This window comes from Canis lupus, chromosome 25 (assembly GCF_011100685.1).
Source record: "Canis lupus familiaris isolate Mischka breed German Shepherd chromosome 25, alternate assembly UU_Cfam_GSD_1.0, whole genome shotgun sequence".
NCBI classification, from domain to species: domain Eukaryota; kingdom Metazoa; phylum Chordata; class Mammalia; order Carnivora; family Canidae; genus Canis; species Canis lupus.
This window is the reverse complement of record NC_049246.1, coordinates 47,858,104-47,885,239: the sequence shown is the minus strand read 5'-3', so window position 1 is coordinate 47,885,239 and position 27,136 is coordinate 47,858,104. Positions and strand designations below refer to the sequence as shown.

General features: G+C 48.8%; 1 long non-coding RNA gene across 1 annotated transcript in view; it reads right to left on the bottom strand.

Moving 5' to 3' along the window:
* The window catches only part of LOC119865972, a 40,499-nt gene extending 15,533 nt beyond the window's left edge, over positions 1 to 24,966 (bottom strand). The window contains exon 1 of the long non-coding RNA XR_005378882.1: positions 24,838 to 24,966. This is a non-coding gene — a long non-coding RNA (uncharacterized LOC119865972). The remainder of the gene's footprint in view (positions 1 to 24,837) is intronic.
* Positions 24,967 to 27,136: the final 2,170 nt, after the last annotated feature.

The window sequence follows — 27,136 nt, the reverse complement described above, 5'->3', positions numbered from 1 at the left end:
TCTCATGATTCCCCTTCCTGCATGTGGCTTTCAGCATAACTTTATGAGCATTGAGCAAGGCCTGCTAACTTGGAAATGTCATTTCAGGAGGAAATTGTCTACATTCTGGTGATCCTTGATAATCCCGATGCACTTAGGTCATCAGGTCTTTTACTTTTAAGAGCCAAAATAATATCAGCAACAGCACAAGAACACAAACCCTCTACCTGATTAATCTGGATTCAACAAGCTGCGGAAAACGCTGGAGTCCTTGTGTTTTCCGAAAGGCCCCCTCACCCCCACCCCATGCTCCCTCGACAGCTCGAATCCGTGGGCCAACACTGGCCCACCTGCACACATAACCTGAATTATAGCTGTCTAGCTACCAAGTTCTTATCCTGAGCTTCACCCAATAATCATAGCAACTGATTGCAAAGTATCCCTCTGTGCACAGCATTGAATCCAGATTAAATAGATTTATTTTTGTTTCATTTGGTTTTCCGTAATAAGAGATAGAGGTAAGCGATGTAGGGTGAAGAGGAAAGGTTATAAAACCTCAAGTAAGTCTCCCTGCGTCTGGATGTGCTAAGTTCTTCACAGAGAATAGTGATGTGTTCTAACAACCCTATGGGAGGGGGTTCTAGCTTTAGGAATGTTTTAGAGATTAGAAAGTTGTCCAAATTGACCTCGTCAGTAAGTGGCAGAGTTAAATACCTGATGGCTCCTATGTTCATGCTTGATCTGCTATAACCTGCTGCCTTCTTACAAGCAACCTATATTTCCCTCTAGGCAGCATGGCACCAGATATTGGATTCCAAGGGACAGTCTGCTCAAGGTACACTTTCCTCCCCTGCTAGGGGGCATGGAAGGGCCTGACAAAGAGTTTTCTGGGGAACCCACTGACCATGAGCTCCTCAAGGTGGGGCTGTTTGCATTCCTAGAGCCTTGCATAGCACTTGACACTTAGTAGGAGCTCCAAAATGTGTCAGAGGAGTGAACGCATGAATGCATACATGAGCAAATATGGGGAAGCATAACACGAACGGGAGTGATTCTATTCCGGCCAGATAGGCTTGTTTGTTCCCACCACCCAAGGTACATGACATTCAATTTGCCAGCTCACAATTACAGTAAGTTGAGAGCAATCAGAAGGAAGAAATGTTTGCTGACTTCACCGTGTACATGTCTAGGAGAGCAAAATTTACACAGAGCTGCTTGGAAGTTCCTATGGTAACAGGAAGTAACCTGAGAAAGAAGACAAACTACAGAGAGGATGAGTCAGTGACGTGATCAGAGCTGCACCACTTCCCTTTTACCCGCTCTGCCGCTGAGGCCAGCACCAGGGTATTTTCCTAAACCCTCCTGACAACTGATCTCAGTTTCCCCAGGACGCCAGGCTCACCACACTGGCCACAGTAACTCATTACACATAGTGCTTGGAGCAGCATATAAGTAAATACCAAGAGACAAAGGACATGGTTTTGTCCTGGGTGTCCTGTAGTTGTTCTACTGTGAACAGGAAGCAATGCAATAGGGGAATGGACATAGTGAGAATCACTGAAGAGTAATTAAGGATCAAGGGGTGACCACATCCAATATCATATCCTGAGAAGGTTTTAGAGTTAGTTCCTGGACAGTAATAAAGAGCAAGTCAATAATGGAAGAGGGTTAGGGAAAGAGGCAGTAAAGTGTCCCTATGTATGACCATGAAGACAATTTAAAATGATATGTGGCATGTATTAAGCCATCATTTAAAAACCATGCCCAGTTATAGTCTTCAAAATGGAAGGCCACCGCTGTACAAGTAGCTCACAGAGGGGCTAACCAAATAGTCAAATGTTGGGGAAACAAGAAAAATGGGGTAATTGTGTTTGTCCTTATTGAAAGAGTTGAAGACTTAGAGCTTCTCAGTTTGGAAAAAAAAAGAATGCAATTTGACAATAATCAATTCAGCATTTCCTCATCCTTTAGGGAACAGAAATTTTTTTAAATGTTCTTAGATGTCAAGGACTTAGGTTGTGCTGGACAGTAATTGTAACAGCCAGGCTTCAGGGTGCTTGTATTTTTTTACTCAAGGTAGGCCTGAGGATCCACGGGCATCTTTCTGACAATTGTTTGTCATGGTAAAAGCAGGGAGATTTTGGAAGTTCAGAATCCTCTCTTTTGATTCCTCCAACATTGGGAGTCTCCAGTGCTTGGGATATTTAACAAGACTCTGGTTTTCTTATGTAGAGGATCATTGTCTTCTTACACTTCTACACAATCCTTAATGACACTCAACTAAGCGTCTTCAGCACTCAGCCAGGCTCTGGGAGGCCTTCAAAGGTATGACTGCACTCCAATCAAAATCTCTGCTCAACCCAAAGAATGTCCAGACTCTTCAGAATTAATACCATTTTAGATACAACTGTTTGAGCCTGAAACACGGCATCAAAGATTACAAAGGGAGCGGAAGAAGGGGAGACCTGTGCTACCATGAATGTTATAATCGAGAAGTTACTTGGATTGCAGAGGGCAGTTAGGAAATGCGACGTTCATGCTTAAACTATCAGTCCAAACACTGGTGCAAAAACAGATCATATCACCTATCTTTAAATTTGAAGTCATTTCTAGAGGGGAAACATCTCACTGTTGACATTACTTCCACAAATCAAATCGTCATTAAGTGGAAATGGAATGAGCTTGGAATGAGTTGGAAAGCAGTACGTTTTGATTTGCCAGAGAGCCTTTTTCCATCATTTATCCTGGAGAAAGCATGACGGTTGTTTTCTTTGGCCACGGCTGTTCTGATAACTCAGCTCTCATGCGTAAATCTGTGCCAGGGCTCGCGTGTAAGAGCTCGCTCTTTATGCCAAGGAGATGGCGGACAAGTTCAATAGGTAGCACAAAGTTAAATGTCACACAAGAGGGTACGTGTCTCATAACAACTCAGAACCAGAGACAATTAAAAATGACAGATGAGGGAGTCCCTGGATTTCAGGGTGGCTGTTTCTGCAGAAGAGGGAGGGTCCCCTCTGGTGGAGCTGGCACTGAGTGCAGAGAACAGGGAGCTGCACCCAGGAGAGAGTCAATGCAAATGGAACTGCAGCGTGCTCACGTCACAGGGAGCACATCTCCAAGGCTGCTTACTGAGGAAGAGCAGTAGCAGTTCTAACAGCATCTCACACCTCTAAGCCAAAACAACAACAACAACAACAACAACAACAACAACAATAACAACAAAAAAAGAAGATAGATCCCAAGGCATAAGCCTCCCTTGGCCATTCTAAGAAAGGTCTCTTTGATGAGGGCTTAATGAGGGCACCTGTGTGGCTCAGTCGGTTAAGTGTCTGACTTCAGCTCAGGTCAGGATCTTGGGTTTCTGGGATTGAGTCCCGGGTCAGGCTCCCTGCTCAGTGGGGTGTTTCCCTTTCCTTCTGCTCCTCCCTCTGCTCATGCTCTTTCTCTCTCACTCTCTCTCATTCAAATAAATAAATAAAATCTAAAAAAAAAAAAAGAAAGAAAAGAAAAAGCTTAATGGGGCCCCAGTAAAGGTCCATGACACACAGGGTGCCCACAGAGGAGAGCACAGATTTTTCTTGGAGCCCCTCAGAGTAAAACTTGTCAAGCTGTACCTTGCCACCGCAGGTTATGACTCTCTGTTGCCAGGTGCCCAGAACACCTGAGTTGAGATGTGGACACTCAACAGTGCGCTTCTGAACCACAGCTCTCGCTCCGCAGAACGGCTTTCTCCTTCTTCACTAACAAAGCCTTTTCCTGTCTGTGACAAAGACCCCCGGGAATTTCTCAACACTGGGTCTACAGTTTGGAAGGAGAGGAAAGAGAAGGCACAGCAACTAGCCAGTTTTCCCCTGACTCTGATCATAAAATAGAGTTCAAGAGCGGTGTCATTTCACACTAATCGGAATAATGAGGTAAGAAAATGAAAAGGAAGTCGTCTCCTTCAAGTGCCCATTATCTGATGCGACTCACAAAGAAATGCTGAGGAAATTGGAAGTGTATGGACCCGTCACATGATGGGAGGACTGGAGTCAATATGGCCATTGTTAGGCGTTTCCGGGTCAACCTTTCATGAGTATGGGGGATTTTAAAAGACACAAATTACTGTTCCTATTAGTGAGTGTTGAAATGAGGCCAGCTATCAAGTCTGTATCCAGTGCTTCCTTAAGGTGCACAGATCTGTGTTTTCATACTATTTACCACAATATTGAAAATTAAGACCAAATGCCAGCAAACAATGCACATTCTTCACCATGCGAACTCTTTCTAATAATTCAGTCAGTATGAGGTTGGATTTCAAGTCTACCTAGAGAGCTATATGAAAAATGAACAATGTGATCTTTGAAGGATTTAGTTTCACCCAAGACACTCTAATGTTTTCTTTGTCTACAGGCAGTATCTCTGTCAGTGTAATATGGGCAGTGGTCAGGGAATGTCAGAAGCCACAAGGTGCTTGAAGGCACATTTTCACTTCATCTGCCTTTCTGACACGTTAGTTTAACTTCATCAGGGGGTTGGAGCCGATTTCCTGAAGCAATTTCCAGGGTCCTTGTGCAAAAAGTGAAAACCATTCCCATTCTTCTAAGACATGTGGTTGTTATTATGTAAAAATTCTCTTGTGCCATTCGGGACGAGCCCCACCATCACCACCTCCACGGATTGGGCTTAACCACTGTGTTTTGAATCCACTCATTTTCCAAGGCTTTCTGGAACAAGCAACAGCCTAGCATGTCCCAAAAAGTGGGGAGCTTATCTACTTTCAAGTTCCATATTCCAGCCTTCACGCAGCTTTCCACCATGTGAGGGGGCTCAGAAGGGGTTACTGCATTGCCACCAGGTGTCCTAACAGTCCAGGAGATTGAGCTCCTTCTTGAAAGAGGACCCCAGGGTCATCTCAGAGAGGAGAGTGGAGCAGGACCAGAGATTGGCCTGGGGATCTAGGGTGCCTTTAGCAGAAAGCAGTCCACCTGGGTTTTGGGGTGCCTGTGGTGGGGGCTTGGAGCCAGTTGCCTGGGGTTGAATCCTCTACCTCTAATTTTGATACAATATGTGTGTGGCGTCAATCAGGTTATTTATCGTCTTCTGAGCTTTCAGTGTTCCCATTATGAAAGAAGCACCCATCTCACCAAGCTGACATGAGGGTACAGTGAGCTGGAGTATGTAATGCACTAGGTAAAGTAGCTGGCAGAGCGGAGGTGAGTAATAAGTACTAGCTCTCACCATCCCTTCCCTGTCAAATGCAAACAAACTTAAGGCTTACCTCAAAGGCATTTGTGAGGTTAAAGGAGTTGAGGGGTGCAAAGTCATGGTGCATCTTGGGATGCTAAATCCTACAGGGAACGTTAACAATGGCAGTTCCTGCTGGGATTGGTATCTGTGGTATAGATACAGTGGCCCCGGCCCTAGCAGGCCAGGTAGCTCATCTCATAGGAAGATCCAAGCATGATCCCATGGAGAGGACAGGAGGTGTCCCAGCCTTCTGATGTGGACAGAGCCCCAGGAGAGATGTCAGTCTAGCCCCACAGCCCAGATGCAGCACACAGGGCCAGCGTTGTCATGGAAACTGCTGACAGGCCCAGGGAAGTCAAAGATACATGTCCAATTACCCTCAACTTGCTGCAAGTGTCCTCTTTCTAGCTGGAGAAATCAGATATCCTCTTTAATTTTCCCTAGCATTCTGTCAGAGTCTGGTCAAATTGAGTAAGCGGTGGTAGGCACTTAAAAGAGAAGAGGGCAGGGTCTGATGGGGAACGGTGACAGTTGAAGAAAGTAGGACCGACTGCCCATCCGTCATCTTCTTCTATGATGAATGTGGCTGGACCAGATGCAGGGCTCAGGGCACATCTCAGTCATGGTTTGACCAAGGCCCTGTGCGTCTGCCAAGTTTTAGTCCAAGGAGAGATCAAAGAGAAGCTAAGCACGGCCTCAGGGCTCATGTGAAGAGCAGGGGCATAATGTGTCCCATGTGACACTCTGCCTATGACTGGGACCCTGTCTCTTTCTGGAACCCCTCTGGGTCCATGTTTGTGCACCATGGTGGGGCCTCCTCCTTGACTACTATAGCAGACCCTCTCCTCAGGATTGCCTGGGGAAACTTTTAAGGGACTTCATTGCTTTATTTGTTAAAGGAACAACCTCTGATTGACGCTGGAACTTAAACTTTGGGGTGGGGCCAAGTCCTCTTGGCCAGTAGCAAGTTATTGCTAACAGTAAATTTAGAAACAAAACAGCTCAACCTTAAACTTTGAACATATTTAGCATGACCCTCATTTTACCTTTTTTTTTTTTTGCCCCCACTAAGAACTCTTGACTTTAATAAATTGCTCTACATAAAGGGGATCCTAGAAAAGAAAGGAACCTGTATTTCTGGTATCCAATGGTCTTTTTCTTAGTATATGCTGGAGTTATTAAATGAGAGAATGATTTCATAACAGTTCAAGTCAGGCTAAAGAAAGGTGGGAAAATATACTAATGTCATTACAATGAGGCAATTAAGTAAAAAAATAGACTTTTATATAAAAATATGTGATATATATATGATAATTATATAAACCAAATTTTAATAATTTCTAGAACTGAAGCTAGTTCATCCTCTTATTTAAAAAAAGACAAAAATCCTCTTAAAATGTTTTTTTTTTTTTTTAATGGCTAAAATACAACAACCATAATGCAAAAGAGTGAGACAGTTCTGGATTAAACCAGAAAGGGTATCACAAACCTCTTCAGTTGTTCAGCAATGAGTCCTCTCCAGACACCTAGTGCTGCACGGTTGCTTCCTTTTATTGTCATTTTATCTGTTTTTCAAGGTGAGATAATCCCACCAGTTCCTCAAGGAACTTCTCAAATGCAGGCAGATTCCTGCCCAAGTGCAGATTCCTTTCTGCAAAACCCAAGGATACAGGAGGAAACAGTCATGAGATCAGGCCAAGGCATCATATATGATGCCCAAGATCCTGGGGCAGGTCTGAGGAGCCTGGGAACTGGAAGGATACAGTGATTGGCACTATTAAGGTGTCCACAGTCTCCTCCATGTAGCAGAGTCCAGCCACCAGCTTCACAGACATAAAGAACCAAACAGGAAATGAGAGAGAGGGCCCAGAGGCCAGGAAACAGGCACCCAGGGAAGCAGAAACTGAGATAAACCTGGCTCAGAGTTGCCAGATGCTGAGAGGTACCAACTGTCGACTCGCCTTCTGCCGGGGAGGAGGGTGTTAGCTGTTCATACTTGCACTGTAGCTCACAGCCATGCCATGTGCTTAGTTAGTACCTGAGGCTCTGGGATTCCCTTCCCCACTCCCTGCGATAACTCAGAAAATACTGCTGTTCGGGGGCCGCCATTGCTACCACATCAGATGATGATTTGTTTCAGCATGAGTCTGAAAAAAAAATGGAAATAGTCTGCTGGCTTTAATAATTCTCCAAAGAATGCGTGACTACAGGAAGCTCTTTGTGGATTGGAAACTTGGGGTTCTGAATATTTGGACAAAGTCCTTGCCAACCCACAATACCCCTGGGACAATTTTTGGTGAACCAATGCTTGAGTGGATCCAACCTGAGGATGGATGGGGCGCCAGACCTCGGAGATCTCCCAGAGAGGGGCCCTGGACCGCTGATGGCATCATCCTCCAAAGCAGCCTGCAGATGTTGGGATAACTGGCTGGCTAACGGACCGAAGGCTGAATGAAGAAGAGCAGGGATAGAGAATAACTGGCTGTGCCTGAAAAGGGTAGTTAAACATCCCTCAGCTGTGTCCTGGCTGTCAGTCTACACCAGCTCCTGAGATTGGAGGTGAGGAAGAATGTATTGGACAGGGAGGGAGCTCGGTCACCTGAGAGCTTCTTTCAAACCCTAAGAATCTATGACATGACAGCTGACGTGACAGTTGAAAAAGGTCTTCAAAACCCACTCACATTGACATTTCTCTGAGTGTAGCCCCTGGGACTCTGCTCTCTTCTTTTACAGACTCTTGGACTGAGTACTCCTGCCATGTTCCTGCTCTGCTCCCTGTCTGTGTCCTACATTGGGACTCACATTCTAGCTTCATTTCTGTTTACTGAGTGGTCAGAAATTTGGCCTTATGTTCAAGACTCCTAGAAAGAGCTATCTTTTTATATGGACTTGTTTCTCAGGTTTAATACCTAACCTGAGTACCACTTATCCGTTTATATGTTTTATATGGACTTGCTTCTCAGGTTTAATACCTAATCTGAGTTTTATATGGACTTGCTTCTCAGGTTTAATACCTAATCTGAGTACCGCTTATCCGTCCACCTGTGCATACCATGCTGACACACTTTCTTGGAGTCAGAGATGTGGTGTGACTAGATGCCCACAGCCAGAGGGTTTCTCCAGAGCCACACTACAGAACATCAAATACATTCTGGATACATCAAGAGAATATGCAGCCTCTATTATTATCTTAGGATGGTCAGAAGAGAGATACTGTAGCTCATAACTGTGGGATATACATTGGCCTCAAGAATTCAGACTAGGGTTGGGAAACAGAGCAAACTGGTCACCACCACCTCCTCCTTTGCTCATGAAAAACATTTCTAATTGATCCCAGAACTCTTTCTCACTGAGCATAAATGTGCTCTCACATTGCCATTAGGTTGGAGCTGACAATAGAGTACATTTTCTGCTGTCCTGGCTTTGTCCAGCCAGTTATGATAGTTATGATAGGTGTTTTCAACAAAACTAAAGGTTAATACAGAGTAAGGGGCTATGAGGCTTTTTGTGGGCTATGAGGCTATGCAGCAAGAACTGAGAGTATCCAATACATGCAGATTGTCTCACTCTTGCCTTGGCTTGAAGCTTACTTGGGTGTGGAAGGGGATTTATTCCTCTATACACCCCCTTGCCATGTTTTCAGAAGGTCCCAGCCAGATTGCCCAGGTCCAGCGAGGGAGGGACTTATCATCCAGCCACACTTCTACCTCTCAGGGCTGTGTGTACTTGAGTCATTGCCCCTAACTAAGATCCCTAGAGGGATCTGTGCTCCCGATTAGGGTCCTGGTTGAGGGGTGCCACAGAGAAGAGCACTGGATCTTAAGGGTTGGTACTTTAATGAAAAGGGAAAGTCGTTCTAATATTCTGGCAGCTGGCAAAACACTAGCCCTCCAATCTTCCTGAAGCAGCCTCCACATCTTCATCCACCCACAAAGGGCCTCCGCACATAGGCTCCAAATGGCATTCAGGCCTGTCCCGTTTGATGGGCCTGGGGATGAAGAGTGTTCATCATGCAGGACTTTGGCTGTAATGGCAGCTGTGTAATGATGCAATGATTGGATTTCCCTTGGCTCTGACCGATCTCTAAAGAAATAAGAATAAATTGGGTAGGACACACGGCTAAGATCCCATGCAGAGCACACAAATCCCTTGGTTTATAGGTCCTACGGTCACAGTCAAGGGCACACCACATTGTAATGGCAGTGTTGCTGATGCTCAGATGACCTTCATCATCCTCCCCATGAGGAAGGGGGCAACCTCCAGAGGCAGAAGCCCACCAGCCTCTGTGCTTATCCACAGGCCCTGTGGCCATGTGAGTCCCCGCTTATTTATATAAACAGGTGGGGTGCTCTACCAGGACAGAGGCACCTAGAGGAAGCTTTCTGAAAGAGATGCTCCCTTGTGGTACAACTACTGGTAGATGGTCACCACTAGAAACCGTGAGAAAGCAGGAATTAGTAAGAAAATTACCAAGTATGTATATACATACAAATATGTATGTGCGCAAAAATATGTATTCCTTACAATGAAACGTGCGTTGAAACTATAATAGAAATCCTGTTATAACCAAATAAAAGAAATTATCCAAATTAAAAAGTCCCTAATGCCTGACCCTATACTGTTAGTCTGGGTTGGAAAGGCTTAATGGAAATGTTTAAATCATATTGAAATTATAAGGCTGTGAGATAGGGTGTGTTGAAAGTGAGGGTTCTCATATTTGTTTCTCTGTTGGACACCTTAAAGATAAATCTCTGTGACATTGTGATTCATGATAAGTAATATATATATATATTTGGTCTTCATCCTGAATCTGAGCTCAGAGCTCCTAAAATCCATGGAATTTCCCAAGTGAATAGGGTGATGAAGGTGTCTTTGTCATGTTAATGAGATGACTTTTGGAAAGCACCTAGATCACCTAAGGATGGGAGGGGAGAGGCTTTGGGATTGAGTTCAATAGCCAATGACCAGTTATAGAATCAGTCATGCTTATGTAATGAAATCTCCACAAAACCTGGAAGGACAGGGTTCAGAGAGCTTCCAGGTTGGTGAACTCATGGAGGCGTGGGGGAAGTGGTCCACCCAGAGAGCATGGGCGCTCCACATCCCTTCCCCATGCTTTGTTCTATGTATCCCCTCTGTCTGGCTATTCCAGAGTCCATCCTCCTATAATAAACCAGTGATCTACTAACTAAAATTTTCTCTGAGTTCTGTGAGCCGTTCTAGCCAATTCATTGAACCTGAGGAGGGGTCCTGGGAACCCCTGACCTATAGCCAGTTGGTCTGAAGCACAGGAGACAACAGGGGCTCAGCTACTGGCTTCTGAAGTAGGCTAGAAGGGGCAGTCTTGTGGGATTGAGCACTTAGCTGAGGGATCTGATGCTGTCTCCAGGTAGACAGTGTCAGAGCTGTGCTGAATTGCAGGACACCCAGATGGTGTCACAGAATTGCTTGGTGGCATTGGAAAACCCCACACCGGAGCTGGTGTCAGAATCGCTGCCTCCCAGCCCCTCTGTTCTTTGTTATAAAAGGAGCTCGGTAGACTTGCATTTATAAGCATCAGTACCCTTTTCTCTTTCTTTCCCCTGTGGCTCAGGAGCCAGCAGGTTTTACCGGGAGGATTTCCTTACGCACCTTTATACTTGTTTGGCCTCAGAGACAGAAAACAAGACACAGCATCTTTTGCAGATTTGCCATGAGTTCATAGATCTGATCCTCAAAACAATCCCTTTCCAGATGAGGAACTAAGGGAGCATCAGCGGCGGCTCAGCATCTCAGAGCTGGGAAGCCCCTCGTCCGGAGCTGGCACGTGGGCCCGGTGCCAACATTTCTCCATTGAAAACTATCTCTGCGGGGCACTGACAACAGGATGTTTCCTCTCATCTGTTTTGGTTTTCTGTGCTTGCGCTATTGAAAATATAAGCTCTTTTGGTGTTTAAAGTCTTCTGCAAGAGTATACAGAGTAGCAATCTTGATTAACAGCAGTAAGAATGATTATAAAAGTGGCAGGCCCTGCAGGCGGAAGAAGCACTGTGTGTGTAGAGCCCAGGTCTGGGGACGCACAGGGGAGGCAAGACAATGAACCATTCAGGGAGGCTGGAATCCAAGGTGCCCCGGGAGTGGGAGGGAGGAGAGCCTGGCGGGGACCCCGTCTGCCCTGCACAATAACAGTGAGACGCATTTTAGTAAGCATCTAGCCCACGCATCATTCCATTTAATCTCTTGGACATTGCTAGGAATTGGGTATCCTCATTCTCTTTTTACAGATAAAATGTGAAGTTCAGAAAGATGATAGTCTTGTTTAAGGTCCTATAATTAGTACAAGGGGGAACTTGGGATCTAAAGCAGGTCTGTCTAGCTTCTCAGCCCATGAGCTGTCATATATAGATATGCATGTTGAAAAATTAATGCATGCATATGTGGTGGCTTTAAAGTATATCTGTGAATTCTTTGACACACCTTCCTTTAAGAGGTAGAGCTTAGCTCTCTGTCCCTTCAACATGGGCAGGGCTTTGTCATGTCCTTCTATGGAATAGAATATGACAGAGGTGACAATGTGTGACCTCCAAGGCTTGGTCATAAAAGACAGTGCAGCTTTCTCAGGTCATCCACTCTGGGAGAAGCCAGCTGCCATGTCATGAAGATAGATAAGCAACCTGTGGAAATACCTGCGTGCAAAGGAGTTGAGGCACTAGCCATGTTAGTAAGCTTGGAAGTGAGTCATCTAGCCCCGTTTGAGTCTTCAGATGACTGCGTCCCCAGCCAACATCTTGATGACAAACTCAAGCAACAACATCCCTGCTCAGTTGCTCTGGGATTCCTGATGCACAGAAACTGCAAGATAATAAGTGTGTTAAGCAATTCAGTTTCAGGACAATTGGTACAGAGCCATTGGAAGCTAATACAGCATGATTTACAAACTCAGGAAATACAGATCCATAGGAAGTAAGAAATGTAACCTCCCCTCCTTTGTCTTCGCCTGCATCCTCCCCCCCCAGACAGCCAGTTGGTGGCCTGGTATACACCCTTCCAGTGCATTTTGCCTCCAGTAAAGGGCTTATGAGCTAAACAAGACTGTGGAAGTTCGCAGAAGCCACTGAGTACCTGAGACAGAGGGGAGATCATGATTAGGCTTTGCACTGTAGAAAGATCATCCGGTATTTGCAGAAGCAGAGAGTAAAGTGGGTCAGACAGGAGGCAGCCCGGGTCAACAGGAGGAGAAAGGGAATGAGATGAGAAGATGCGGGACCGTGAGGGCAGAGTCTAGAAATGCTCAGACGTAGAGATCACAGGACCTACCCTCTTCCTCCAACCTCTTCATGCACCAGGGTCATGTATGGGGAGTGTTAAGGAATCATGTGCTCACGTGAATGAGTCTGACTTCAGTGTAGATCAACACTAATCCATGTAACCATTGAATGTCAGAGACGTGCAGCCCAGAGAAGTCAGAGGAGAGTCCCAAGATGTACAGAAGAATAATGCAGACGCCAGCCCTGAAGCCCACACCACTCTTCCAGAAGCACAGAGCTAATCATAGGCATTCATCAGCACTTAGTGCCTGCCAGGTCCTGTGCTAAGAGCCCTATGGACATTGCACATTTTCTCAACATTCCTGTGTAATAAATACTTTCATGATCCTCATTTTACAAATTACAACAGGGGTCAGAAAACCATAGGCCAAATCTGGAGGTTGCCTGTTTTGGTAAATAATGTTTTTTGGTAATGTGTCCACACTCTCTGTTTTATATACTGCCTATGGCTGCTTTTGCATTGCAGTGGCCAAGTTGAGTAGTTGCTATCAAGACCTGATGGCCAAAAACCTTTGCTCTCTGGTCCTTAACAAGGAAAGTGTGTTGACCGTTGATGTAGACCCCATATTGGGAGGCTGAGCAGTGCTTGTTCGGAGCCAACAAGAAGAGTAGTGCAGCCAATTGCAACTGGGGTTGGATCTGCCTTTAGAGCCCTTTAAAGTCTAACTCTAGTGCTGCTGAACGGGCTCAGATGGGGTGACCGCTGGTCCAGCACAGAGCAGCTCAGAGAAGTTGCAATTCGAGGTCTGTAGAAGTGCCCAGTGTATCTGAAGAAGGCCAGAGGGAAGAGGGAGGCACACACCAATGCCCCCGGTAGCCTGGCAGGAGGCCCTTGGGAGACTTGGTGTGCTCATGCTCTGCATACGGCCTGTGCTGGAGAAGTGGGCTCTGCATCTCCAGGTAGGAGACATCACTGGGGTAGACCCTCAAGGAGAGAGAATGCACCTGAGCTGCTGGCTGTGCCTTGGGGAAAAGGTTCTTGGCAGATCGGGCTGCCCAGACACCAGCACAGACTGTCTCCTAGGCATCTGCACTCTCTTCCCTTAAGCAGTGTCCATAGCTATGTCTAAACTCTCGCTTTCTTGGAGCATGTTTTTAAAGCCTGCCTTTGATGGGGTTCAGGCTGGCTGGCCCAAGCCCAGAGGCGGACCAAAGGGAGCACAGCAGAGAGGAACAGAGTGCAAGGAGACGATACAGCCACGCTCACCCTGCACATGCGGAGGCAGAAAAGTGAGGCAGGTAGGATACAAGGCACATGCTGGAGTAGTACCAAGAGGCCAGAGCCATGAAGGATCCAACAGCAGATACCAGTTTAGGGGAGGGCGCTTCCAGCAAGAGCAGGTTTGTATGGACACCCTGGATCTGTCCTCAGAGCCCCACGCTCTGCTTTATCCTGGTATGGTTTGGTCTGTCTATTGCATGGACCATCAGGCAACTGGGCAACAGCATAAATACTAGAAAATAGCATTGTCGGTCGGTTCTTCTCAGGAGAGGAGGCTAGCCCAGTCCCTGCACGGCTCTGCTCGTGGGTGGCTGGAATGTGCCTGAGAATTGCAGTCTCACAGCCTCCTCTCCCCCCCTTTAGATTCTTCTTCCTCTGAGCTGAAAGGGTCTGGTCTCCAGGAGCTCCTGGTTCAAGAGTACATGATCCCGGGGCAGGATGAACTGTTAAGAGTTCGTACTTCAGCAGGCATGGCAGGATGTGATTCAGGGGGTGGGGAGACATGGGAACTCACGTTTAGGAAGCCCCCACGATTCAAGGTGCCAGATCTAGTGGTAGAGGACAGAAATGTGAGATGAGCAGGACAGGGACTCTGCCCCAAGGAGCTTGCGTTCTGGAAAGCGCTCTGCACAGGGACAAGGAGATCCAGATTCGTAGGACGTCGTAGAATGCCTCCTCCCAAAGATGTCCGTGTCTCAGTCCCCCCCACCTGTGACTATGTCACCCTACATGGCTGAGAGCAAAGGCGATGAACTTAAGGGCCTGGGGTTGAGGAGATTATCCTGGATTATGCAGCTGAAGCCAATATGCCCACAGGAGTCCTCCTAGGAGGGAGGCAGGAAGGTCAGAGTCTGAGGACATGCTTGGAAGCCGAGGGGTGTCGATTCTCTCCTAGAGCCTCCAGAAAGGGATGCGATCCTGGTTGCATTGGTTTTAGCCCACAGGAGACTCATTTTGGATCTCTGGCTTCCAGAACTGCAAAATCACAAACTTGTGCTGTACCACTGACCTGCTAGTAATTTGTTAGAGCAGCAGTTGGAAACTCACATGAACGGCACAGGTGGACACGGCCGTGTGCCTGGCGCGAGGAGCACCGAGGTGCACCGTTAGCTCAGGTTTCAGGGAATCTTCCTGGGAAAGATGCCCATGTTGAGTTTTGAAGGGTGAATAGGAGTTGGAGAGGCCCAGAGCGAGACCATTCCAAGCAGACAGAAGACAGGCGGAGAAGCACAGTGGTATCCAATGAAGGCCGTGAGGCAAATGAGGTCCCCTGCCCGCCTCCCCCCCAAAAAATTCTGCGTCGACAAAGCACAGGGATGGAGGGAGGGAGGAGGAGGGGTGAAGCTGAGGAAGTGAGTGGGGAGCCTGTCCACACACGCCTTTCAGGAACCCACAGGTGAGGCAGCTGGTTGCATTGACACAGATGGTGTTTCCTTTCAATAGCACAGTCTAGAAATAAATACTTTGATCATATCCATCAACCATGGGCTTAACTATCATCGCTGACTATTAAAGAGTTCTTAAACCCATCACTTCCTTGAAAGAAAACAAATCCACTGGCTGCCCAGTCAACCCGTGACCTGTACATCTCAAATTATCCTTCTGACATTTTAAAATACCTTTAATAGTGACGTGGATAGAATCAAGTCATTGTGTTATCTCGTAAGCATGTTGCCCCAATCTTCTGGACCACATCAGAAATACCCAAAGTCCTGGGAAAGCCTGAATGAGAGGCCGCTGCCCCTCTGAGGAGCCACCTGCTACTTTTTGAAAGAATAGGAGTATTCTTATAAATTATTTATCTTAAATAATAAATAAATAATAAATAATAAAGAAAGAAAGAAGAGTGACACCTGCCTGGATACAGCAGAGGCTTTTTTTTTTTTTTTGAGATTTTATTTATTCATGTGAGATGCAGAGAGAGAGGCAGAGACACAGGCAGAGGGAGAAGCAGGCTCCATGCGGGGAGCCCGATGTGGGACTCAATCCCAGGACTCTGGGGTCATACCCTGAGCCAAAGACAGATGCTCAACCACTGAGCCACCCAGGCTCCCACAGCAGAGGCTTTGCCTTTGACCCTGCCTCTGCCATGTACAGCCTGGGGGACTTTGGGCAAGTCACTTAACTATCCGACCTCAGTTTCCCCATCTAATAAGTCACGTTGACAACACCACAGCCACTGCATTATGAATATTAAATAAAATAACACAGGTGAGTAAAGAGTGCCTCCCAGAGCGTAAGCGCTCAGCACTCTGCTCCTCACGGTGTAGTCGACAGGCAGGGAGGCCCAACTGTGGGCCCCACGCATGACAAACACAGCAGTGGACTTGACAGGAGCAGATGCCACGAGATCCTGGGGTCGCCGCCAGCTGGAACTGCCAGGCCCCTTCCAAACAGAGCATCGTGGAGATGCGCCTCGTCTGCATCTGCCTGGCAGGCAGGCCTGAGCTAAGAGAGACGAGGAAGCAAATTCCCAAACAAACCCAGATTCCCATGGAAAAGAATGGAAAAAGGTCAGGGGGCTTGGGCTTCTCTGGCTGCAGCTCCCTCCCTGGGCCGTGCCCGGGTTGGTTGTCCTGCGCCCTTGGCTCCCGTCGACCCCCTCCCAGCGCCCTTGGCAGGCCCGCGGTGCTGGGCTTAAGTGGATCTTCCCTGACGCCAGGGTCATTTGAGATGTCACCGCAGAGACCTCCCCGGAGACGAACTTTCCTGTTCTGATTTCCGGGCCATTCGCATCTGCCCCAGACACACGCACACTCCCACGAGCGCCCCTCATTTAGATTTGTTTAGGACACATTTAGCAGATGCATTGTATTTCACGGCTGAGGATTTTTGAGCAGAGCTGACCCGCAATGCTGGAAGGGTAAAAATGATTCACGCTTACTACTTAGCGCCAGCTGCAGCCGACTTCCAGGTAGAGCCGAAGGTCATCGAGGCCACCTGCCAATTGCCGGATGCTGGGGAGCGGCGGGCCCGGGCGGCTGCGCCACTGCCTCTCCGCGACCGCGTGTCCTTGCCACTCTGCACAGGGTCACGCTCGCCAACCCCCCCGGCTGGTCTAGCCCACCCCTCCAGTGAACATCCTGTCTCTCTTTGCCCACTCACTGCAAAGCCTCATGTTCTTATATTCATGTGTCCATCATTTTGGTGTTTTTTTTTAAGATTTTATTTATTTATTTATTTATTTATTTATTTATTTATTTATTTATTTATGAGAGACACAGAGAGAGAGAGAGAGGCAGAGACACAGGCAGAGGGAGATGCAGGCTCCATGCAGGGAGCCCGATGTGGGACTCGATCCCAGGACCCCAGGGGGCCTGACCTGAGCCAAAGGCAGGTGCTCAACCGCTGAGCCACCCAGGCCATCATTTTTTTGAGCATCTGGACTGCGCACGGGGTGGAGTGCTGGGTGTGGGAGCACATAGTGGCAGGAACAAAGCTCTTGCCCTGGGGATGCTCACGGCTGGGTAGGGGAGACAGGTCCCTGGCAAGTAGGTGGTCAGGTAGTGTGGGGGGTGCCGCATAAGGGAAGAACCAATAGCTCTACAGAGCAGGAGGGCCCACGGGTGGCTCCCAGAGGAGGTGAGTCTGTGTCATCTTGACCGTGCAGACTCTGAAGCTCCTGCAAAATGCTCGGGTGTCCAAGGGGCAGGTCCACGTAGCTGGAGGTCCAGGAACGGGCTCTGAGGGCGGTGACCCCCCTGGCATGCTGTGAGCCCCCTGAAACCCCAGATGGAGCCCTCACTCTGTTGCCATCTCCCTCTCCGTGGGCCCGCGTGATCTCCTGTCTCCTGAATCCCTGGGCCTTCCTCCATCCCCTCGGCCACCTGAAGCACCTGACGTTACCGCCGCTGGACCCTGGGTCCTGTCCCCTCCCCGGCCGTACACCTGCCGCCCTCTGGGCCTGGTGTTCCTCCCTCCATCTCCAAGCACCTCCTCTCTGCGCATCCCTTCCCCCATTTCCTCTTCCCTTTGTCCGCTCCGTTTATCAATAAAATAGACCAAGTCGCCTAAGCTTCCATACAGGAGACCCTCCGGCTGGTGCGGGCCACAGGCCCAGGTGGCGGGAGCAGAGGGAGAATCGGGGCAGCGCGACACGGCCAAGCCCGGCCGGGGACTCGGGGCTTCTCGTGTGCCTGGCGAGGTGGGCGAGCACCAGTGAAAGGAAGCAAGGAGCAGAAGGCAGCGCACAAAACACACGGGGAAGGTGACGTGTGACGTCCAAGGGGGTAGCAGCTAGGAGACTTTCGTCTCTGGGGACTGTGGGCACCACACTCCCTTCTGTCCCTTGTGGGCTTGGATTAACGGCACTCGTCACTAGGGCTGGCACCCGCCCCTGTCTGCCTCCTGCCCCAGCCCATAAGCGCCAGGAGGTCAGAAGCCACATCGTGGTCGCCGCTATTCCCGGCACCACCTGGTCTCAGTGGATGCGCAGTAAAAGCAGGTGGAGGTGAGTCATTGTCACCTCCCTGACCTCGTGTCCTGGCATTCTGTCCCCTGCCCCCCTTTAGGCTCTCGGTTAGGAAACGCACCTGTTGCCGGAGCGGCTCTCGGTTCTGGCTGTGGCCTCTCGCCCACGTTCCCCACTGCGCGCGGCCACCGCCTGCCCAGCCCCCGCACAGGCGCCCATGTCCCGGGCCAGCCGCGTGACCTCTCACGGGAGGGACCTGCCTTGGTGTTACACCTTTGCCTGCAAAACTATAGCGTCAGAGGAGGCTTGTGAACAGTAGAGTATGTTGGGGAGTCAACCCGGCGGAGGAGCTTGGCTCTGGGAAGAGCAGAGGGGGAGGGAGGAAAAGCCAACGCCGTGGACCTGCTGTACTCTGGCCCGTGAGTACAGAGTGGGAGTGGCCTGGCCTACCCCCAAGGGACACGGTGCAGAGAGCAGCTTAGAATCGGCCACCACGGGATGAAATGGAGACGCACGACCCACCAGTGCCCACCTCCCTGTGGCTGAGGGTCGGCTCACGAGATGCCAGCCCCCCTGAACTTCAGAGGTGTCCACGCACGAATGCCAGCCAGGTTTCCCCCGTGAGAAGTAGGAGATGAGCGGCTGGCTCTCAAGGTGAGCTGCTGTCAGCGCAAGGCCCAACGAAGTCTGCACACGGCTCTACATCAAGGCTGGGATCGGGGGCGGGACCCCCAGGAGGGCAGAGCCGGGCACAGGTGGCACCTACCGCACACCCTTCCCTACGGCTCCGTGTCCACCTGCCGCGCTGCCGTCCTCTTAGGCAGTCAGGCCCATTGGCTGAGTTGTCTGTAGCTCTTGCTCATTGCCGCCCTCCTCTCTCGCTCCTTCCAGGGAAGCTTCCTTCTTCTTCCCTGCTGTCTCTCCTGGGCACCCCCTTTCTCACCTGCCCTACAGCAACTGTAAGTCTAGATACTCAACTCTGCCCATTTGGATTAGCTTAGCCACCTCCCGAGGGACTCGACCACCCCATATAATCCCCCCTACCCCGTCCGTCCTCACGTTGCTGCCATACTGATTGCCCAAGTTACTTCCACCGGGTCACTCCACGATCAGAACCGTGGCTGCCCACACCCAGCAACGCTGGACCAATATGTCAAGAGCCTTTGGAAGGCTTTGGAGGGTCTGCAAGCCAGGACGGGGCCTCCCCAGAAACCGACCCTGTCGGCACCGTGACCCTGGTCTTCCAGCCTCCAGAACCGGGGAAAAAATTAATTTTTGTTGTTTTAAGCTGCCCCGCCTGTGGTATCCTGCCATGGCAGCCTGAGCACACTAACTAATCAAGTAACAGAGCGGGGTGCTGGGGAGATGCTGGGAGAAGCAAGGACTTGGCTTCAGCCATGTGGGGAGGAGGGCGCCCTCGGAAAGGTGTGGCAGGCCGAGTCCCACGAGGCAACAGGAAACAGATGGCACACCCCAGCTAGGATAATCAGGCCGCTATGATTAAACAGCTTTTTTTTTTAAACAGAAGGACTATTCACATTGACGAGTAGGGTTCAGGGAAACCGTAGAGACCTGCCTAAATGTCCATGTTCCGCACCCATGACTCCCCTTCCCATCGCCCTTACATTATCTATACCCCGTTGATTGAGCTTCTCATTGGTACTTCACCTCGCAACCCATCTATAGAACTGGCGCCTAGACTAGGACCTCCCTCATGTCCACCCTGAGACCGCAGAAGAGGATTCTGGAAGGCTGGCTCTGCACACACGTTCTTAATTGCATATTCATGGCGCTAATTTCTTTTTTTTCTCGCATGCTCCCTGGGTGGTAAGACGAAGCCAGATCACTCCACAATCTTTATAATCATTATTGTTGCCATAGTGACTAAGTGCCACAGCCACTTGATCTACTAATGCTCGCCTTCCACCTGCACTTCATCCCAGGCTACCACTGATGATAATATGATGATAATATGATCGTCGTGAGCCCTCCACGTGCCATGCATTAATCATGCTGCCAGCAGGGAGGCTACTCCTGTGGTCATTGAATATATAAGCAACCCCAATCCCAGAATCTAGTATGAGGGCCAGAGGGTTGCTTGTGGGTGCGGTTCCGGTATTAGCAAGCATCCCAACAGGAAACAGAGGGCACACTCCAATCACGATAGCTGAAAGAGATTCTTAAAAATATTTGTCCCCCCGCAGGTTTGAGAAGGGTTTAGAGGTTCACAAGGAATGATGCAGTAGCTCAGGGGAAAGAAGGGTGGGGTGGTGAACAGATGACAAGGGGAAAGTCCTGCAGAGGAGGACTCCCTGGATGAAGCAGCGTGACATCAGGCAGGTGACAGCCTGCCAGGGAGGGGACGGGTGAGTGAATACCCTTATTGTGCTCTCTCCCTCTGCCCCCTGTAATGCTCCTCCCACTAGTGCTCCTCAGCAAAAGACAGAGGGCACAGAGCCCATGCTTGCACCCTCTATTCAACATGCTTTGTATCTTCTCTATTTAATGGAATTTTAACATCTTGAGGCTTTGTAGACCCGGGAACAGAATGCCTCTCTCAGGATTAGCTAATTCCTAGAGGCAATATAGGACTCCCCTGGGAGCACATCTTCCCTGTGCAAATCAACCAGTCCTTAGTCCAGACCCGCCATCACCTCCTTTGTCCAACTGTCACACCAAGCCAACCCTCCTGCTGCCCCAAATCACCCCTATAGCCCGGAGCCTGCTGAAATTATTCAAAAGATCCAACCCTAAACCACTCAGCTTGTCTGCCCTCCCTGCCCCATTCCTTCCCACAAAAACCACATCCAAGTTCTGTCGCCTGCTTTCCACCCACTCCCTGTTCTTCTGGGGCAACCCCGTCACTTCCCGCTTTGGCCCCTTGTCTTGCAACTGTGAGTAAAACACTTCTCTCTCAAGGCACTTGTCTCCATGTCAGTCATTTTACCGGACCTGATCAATTAAATCCTGGATATGGCTTTAGACACAGCCAAGCAGGGACAGGGAGCAGGGGGCCCAGTAGACAGCTGACTGAAGGTACCCTTGGGAGTCCCTGCACAGGTGACTTGGAGTTGTTCTCTGAAAAGCAAAGGTTGTCAGCAGAGAGCTGAGTCAAGAGCATCCCAGGCCCAGGAGATAGCCATTGTAGAGGCCCAGCCTTTGGAAGGAGACCAGCCCTCAGGGGTGCTGTTGCTACCAAGATGGCACTCCCATGTCCTAAGACTGCTTCTCCCTCACCTGTCCTCTGCTTCTTTCCCAACTGCAATCATCTTACCCAGCAGGCATTAGGCCTATGGTCCACAGGCTTTCTGCCCACCTCACCCGTCCACAGAGAGTGAGCTTTGTCTCTTTGGGTTCTGTTGTACATTTGCCAAATGCGTACAGGGCTGAGCATTTGACACAGATGATCTTGTTCAAGCCTGAAGCAAACCCAAGAGGAAGGAGTTATAGCCCCACTTTCAGATGGTTGAGATGGGGATCCCTCTGCGCTGAGTACAATGCTGGGATTGCATCCAGCATCACCCACCGGCCTGCACTGTCTCGCCAATGGCTCCAGGGCCATGTGGCTCTGAAGGTGTGAGACAAAAACAGTGTGGCTCTGATGAACTGAGAATTATTTCTGAATCTAGTTTCCTATTTCAGAGAAGGACTGTTCCTGACTCTTGATTAAGGAGTGGAAGGGGAGGCTGATGCTCTCAGACAGCTGCCCCAACCCCCTGTGGAAATCCCCCTTTGGTGCACCTCCGCCTGAGGTCACAGAGCTGGGTGAGATGGAGGTGATGTCCCTTGGAGACCTGCCTCCTTTAAGCCTTGGGTTTCTGTGGTAGGTCACAGTGCAACGAGCACCAGGAAAATTCCGTCCCTCTCTACCGCCATTGGTGTCTTGGCCTTTTGATGGGCTCTTGATGAATTTACACACGCCTTAGAACACTCCGAAGTCCCGGGGGCAGTACCGAGGTAGACTCTACTGCCCTAGAAGGCAGGGCCTGTGCCTGTGACATTCTGTAGGACAGTCCCTTCAGGGTGAAGGCAGCATGGCCTGCCCCACTACTCCAGCTCAACCACCCCCTGGCCCAACAGGCAGGTCTACCTCTAAGCACAAAAGTGCTTTTTCTAGCTTTGGTTTTTCCTACAAAAACTGAGATATTAACCTGAAGGATGAAGACCTCATTTATCTTAATCGATAGGACCTTGCCTCCTCCCTTCCTCCGTTTTTTAAACAATCCTTGGGAACCACGTGCTAAGACAGCATCAATCCGAAGCCATCACCTCCGAACAAACACAAACGTCCTCAAATCTACTTTTCTTGCCTCCAGGGGGAATAAATCCACTTGTTATTAGTCCCATGGTGGTGGGGTGTGTGAGCATACCCTCTGCGGATATCAAGAAAATTAATGTGACTCTGATATACCCAGTCCTCCCCCCATCTTGCCTGCTTGCCTGTCTGGCCTCAGATCTGCATTTCCTCCACCAGTCCAAACATAAATTATGAAATTATGCCGGTGAAACGTGCATCCATAAAGCCCTCTCGCCAGGCTAATTCTGAGCCCGTCAGAACAGGTGTCGCTGAGCTGATGCGTCCACCCCCCATTTGTGACTTGTGTTATTCACGACGTCTCTTGGGCTCCCTCCTGCTAACCGGCACCTCGGCCCCGGGGGTGGACGTGCAGCAGCAGTGTCTGCTCGGCCTCCAGTCCCTTCATTGCTCTATGACTAATTTGTGGTCCCAAAGAGAAGGCCTCTCCCCGAGCCAATGCTTTTTCTTGCCTATTCTCTCTACTTTTGTTGGACTTCGCAGGTTCTGGGGGTCAAGCGGCTCCACAGGTTGGTTTTCCTCTTCTGTGGGCTGGATTCCTACCTCGCACAGCGCTGCAGGGATATCCTGCATCTTGTGCAGAACTGCTGTCTGTGAGATGAAAACCTGGCCTATATTTGAAAAAGAAAAATCCGGAAAGCCTCAGCTCTTAAGGAGGACATTGGGAATTGTGGGCCGTGCAGACACCTCAAGCTCATCTGTTGGCCTGAAACCTCACACATTTGTAATAAAAAATGTGTCAGCTACCTGGACAAGAGCCACGGCTGATTTTATGCTGAGTTGGAAGTTGAACACCCCGGGGAACAGTCAGCGTTCATTAGAAACGAAGCTGTTCTCCCTTCCACCAGGTAGGGGGAGGCAGGCCTACACAGGGCCAGGTCAGGCCTTTCTCTGGACAGAGGAATGGAACAAAGGGGCCGTGGGGCCCAGGCGGGGGGACACCCAGCCCTCGGCACTCAGTAGCTAGGGGCTTTGTCCTGGAGCTTGGCTAGGGCTAGTGTATTCTCCAAATTAGCCCAACACAAGAAAGGAGCTACCAGATCGAGCAAATAAAAATGGAGCATGCCAGCTAAAATTGAATTTTGGCTAATTCCAGTAACTTCGTAGTGTAAGGGTCTGAAATTCACATTTTACTGGGTTTATGTGGTCATGAGCGGGTCAGGAGTGGACCCACACACCCAAGTTCAGAGAGCGCCAAATGGGATAAGGAGGCAGAGATGGAAGGGGAATTGGATCCAAATGGGAACGTGTCTGCAACAACAGAGCTGAGGCCGGGACAAACTGTCTGGAACAACACGCTGAACAGGGCAGCCGGCTACAGGCCACTGAGGCAGGCTCTTGTGTGTCTGACACACGCCTTTCTCTCCTTTCTTTCTCCCTCCCTTCCTTCTTCTTTTCCTTCATCTCTCTTTGTCTCTCTTCTTTTATTTTAAATTTTATTTATTTATTCCTGAGAGACCCAGAGAGAGGCAGAGACACAGGCAGAGGGAGAAGCAGGCTCCCTGGGGGGACCCCAATGTAGGACTTGATCCCAGGACCCCGGGATCACAACCAGAGCCGAAGTCAGATGCTCAACCGCTGCGCCGCCCCGGTGTCCATCTTCCTTCCTTCCTTCCTTCCTTCCTTCCTTCCTTCCTTCCTTCTTCTTTCTTTCTTTCTTTCTTTCTTTCTTTCTTTCTTTCTTTCTTTCTTTCTTTCTTTCTTTCGTTATACGAATTGAAACCTGATTTCTGGAGTCACTGGGAATCTATCTCAGGAAGTCTGGAAGGCGATAAATAAAGGCAAGTCTGCTTCTCCTCCCTGGGCAGGTAGCATATCTTATCCCTTCTAGATGGAAGTGCTCTGGTTAAGGACCAAACACATGTCAGGTTCCCGAGAGCAGGGTCAAGGCCTTCTCTCCTCGTCCAGCACCTGGTATGTAACTGAGAAAAAACACTAACAGAAGCACACACGCACGTGCACACACACACACATGCATGGGAGTGTGGTGAGAGAAATGAGTCACTTACTCCCTCCAGCTCTGAGACCCGTGCTAGTATCCCATTTCACAGATGAGGGAATTGGAGGTGGAGGCCCAGAGAGGCTACGCTGCCTGCCCAAGCCGCACACCCGGGGTGTGAGTGCTGGAGCCAGGATTCAGACTCACCCTCCCCAGCCCGTGTTCTTAACTGGGATGTTCTGGGGCCACATCCGGAGACGGATCATAAGGAATATTTATCTTGATGGATGACAATGCAACAAGGGACACAATGTTAGGACAGACCCCTAGGGTGGGTCCCTGTCTCCTACACCCCCTTCCTGCCTTACATGTGGCCATGGACCCCCGGCCCATGTGAACTGCGTGAATTAGGCTGTGCTGAGTAGCAAGACTCACCATAGCATTCCAGGCTGTTGTTCTCCTGCTTTCATTCTGGACACAGACATGGCTCAACAGGGCACAGGCCATTGGAAGGCTGAGAGCACCCTGTGATCTCACTCTCCTCCGGACGGAGGCCCATGAGCCATGCCCTTACAAGGGGACATAAGGACAGCCCTGGGCTGGGGCTGCTTTCCTTTCTCAGAGAAATATTGGCCAGACCCACTTGGTTTTTGCTGAGAACACCAACTAAGGACATTTTGCCTCATCTTTTGAACTTTTGGGATCAAGTGCCATGCCCTTTAAATAGATGGGATAATTTGACCAGATTGCGTTAATGTAGCAAATGCCGGGGTCCCAGAAATAACCCCAAAGAGGAAACTCTGTGTTGTTCTTTTGCTGTGGGATCCTGGGGGCATGACTTCCTACACTCTCTACCAGGTGGGAAAATAACTGTCATAGTTTTCATTGGAATAATGATATATTTAGCATGTGTTAAATTTAGACTTTCTAATCTTTCTCTGTCGCTAAACAACTACATACAAATAAGATGCAATGTTTCTAGCCCAAAATAAACAGAGCAAATAGTTTCCCAGACACCGCAGTCCCTTACCACGACACAGAGTGCATGCCTGCCATTGGTCTGTGCCACATTCTCACACTGGCCCAAGTTGGGTCGGCCACGCCCATGGCGAACCGGATGCACAGACCACCAGGGTGGTGAAGTCCCTGCCCCTGGGGGAGCCTGTCACCAAGGTCCACTTATTCTGATTCATTGAAGCCATCATCAGCCCTGGGTTTCTCTGTATCCCATGCCAAGTTATCGAAAGGGGGTGTTCTGAGGCCTGGGTTTGCCCCAAATCCATAGAATCAGGACTAGAAGGGAAATCAGAACGTGTTGATAGCACTGTCATCCCCACATGGCCAGGGGAGCTGCCTAGGTCAGTTCTGGAATGGGGGTGACTCTTGCCAAGGTGACCCCTGGGATCCCAAGCAATTCCTTGCTGCATAGTGGCAAGTGAGCCGCTCTTCTCCTTCCACCCACCCCTCCCGCCTCTGCTCTCTGGCCGCCTGTAATGGCTAGCGCTTCCCCCACATCACGGACAGCACGATATCTGAAGATAGTTATCAGATAGCCATGTAACAAAGTGCTAATTTCTCCTCTTACCTGGATGGCATTTCAAAGAATTGCAGAAAGGATGAATTATCCAACATAGTGATGAGTGTTTAGATCCTTATCTCCACTGATGAGCCAAATAGATATCAGCAGGACTGGAGATAGAAAGATTCTTTTTATTTTTTTTAATTTTTATTTTCTTAAATTTTTATGAATTTATGATAGTCACACAGAAAGATTCTTTTTAAATGAAACCATAAAATAATGGAAAAAAATCTTAAATAGCTAGAAGAAAACGTTAGTGATACAACAAACGAGCAAAACCCTAGAGTTGAGCTTGGCCTCTCTAAGCATAATTCCAAAATCAGAATGCACAAAGAAGATGCTCATTGGATTTTTTTCAGACCTAAAATGATAAGTATTCACATGTTAAAAATAAAACAACATATTGGAATAACTGCAGGATATACAATGAGTAATTAGAATCCTTCATGTGATAGGAATCTGCTCAGTTTTTAAAAGGGGGCACAGAAAATTTACTCATAAAATAATACATTTTCATGAAAAAATACAGGAACTAAGAACTGAAAATATTTACTTCTGTCATTCAACAGAGAAATTTAAACTTAAAAAATGGTATTTCCCACCTATTAGATTGGAAATGGTGAAAGAAAGACACGTGGCGTGCCTTGTCTCGATGCAGGTCCTGCTGATGGGAGCTGGGGAAATGATGTGATTGTTCTGGGGGGACCCGTGTCCAGGTGCATCCAAAGTAGGTTCACGCAGGAGTCTCAACACAGCAGCTTATGCACAGGAAAGTACTAACAGAGTCTGCAAAAAAGGCTTAGGTACAAAGCTGAATAATTCAGGTTTTAAAACAAGAGCTGAGACTGTTAAGCTGAATGTCTTGAAATATGGAATTACAAGAAAAACAGTTTCTGCTGTTTTGAAGACAAATGCTTATTCATGAAATGAAGTCTGGTATCCAGTGCAAATCCTTGCAGAGTCATTCAGATAAGTACGATGTGTTATATCCTCTCTAGGTGCATAGAAAGAATTCTTGAAAGACTGTATCATGGGCTATCTCTAGAAGATAAAATTACAAATGAAAAGCTTTCATTTTGTTCTCCTTGCATATCTGCATTTTATAATTATTCTAAAATGAGGTTGTATTTATTATGCTCTTAAAAAAACTGAGTT